This window comes from Tarenaya hassleriana, unplaced genomic scaffold (genome assembly GCF_000463585.1).
Source record: "Tarenaya hassleriana unplaced genomic scaffold, ASM46358v1 Cleome50, whole genome shotgun sequence".
In the NCBI taxonomy this organism is placed as follows: Eukaryota; Viridiplantae; Streptophyta; class Magnoliopsida; order Brassicales; family Cleomaceae; genus Tarenaya; species Tarenaya hassleriana.
In genome coordinates, this window is record NW_010967708.1 from 56826 (window position 1) to 57415 (window position 590).

Consider the following 590-nt stretch of genomic DNA (forward strand, 5'->3'; position numbering starts at 1 on the left):
TGCCTTATACGTGTGCACGTTGCCATCCATGTCGGTCTTCTTCTTGAAGATCCACTTGCATCCGATGGGTTTTAGCCCTTTAGATGCATCAACCAGAGTCCATACTTGGTTGTCTGACATGGATTGCATCTCGGACTTCATAGCCTCGCGCCATTTCTCGGAATCGGGACTCGCCACAGCCTCTGGGTATGTGGTAGGCTCATCATTTTCTAATAACATGAGCTCCTCATTCCCAGTCACGAGAAATCCATATCTCACAGGCTCTTGGCGAATCCTGCCTGATCTCCGAGGTTCATTAGTCGTAGGTTGAGTCATAACCGGCAGTGAAACAGGTTGAACGTCTTCAACTTGTTCACTCGGCTCAGCGTCTACTTGTTGCTCTCGAACTTTCTCAAGTTCGATCCTACTCCCACTGACTCTTTTGGAGACGAACTCTCGCTCCATAAAAGGCGCATTCCTGGCAATGAACACATTGTTCTCTGCCGAAATATAGAAGTAGTAACCCTTAGTTTCCTTAGGGTAGCCTACAAATAAACACTTATCAGATTTGGAGGATAACTTATCAGTCATCTGACGCTTCACATAAGCGT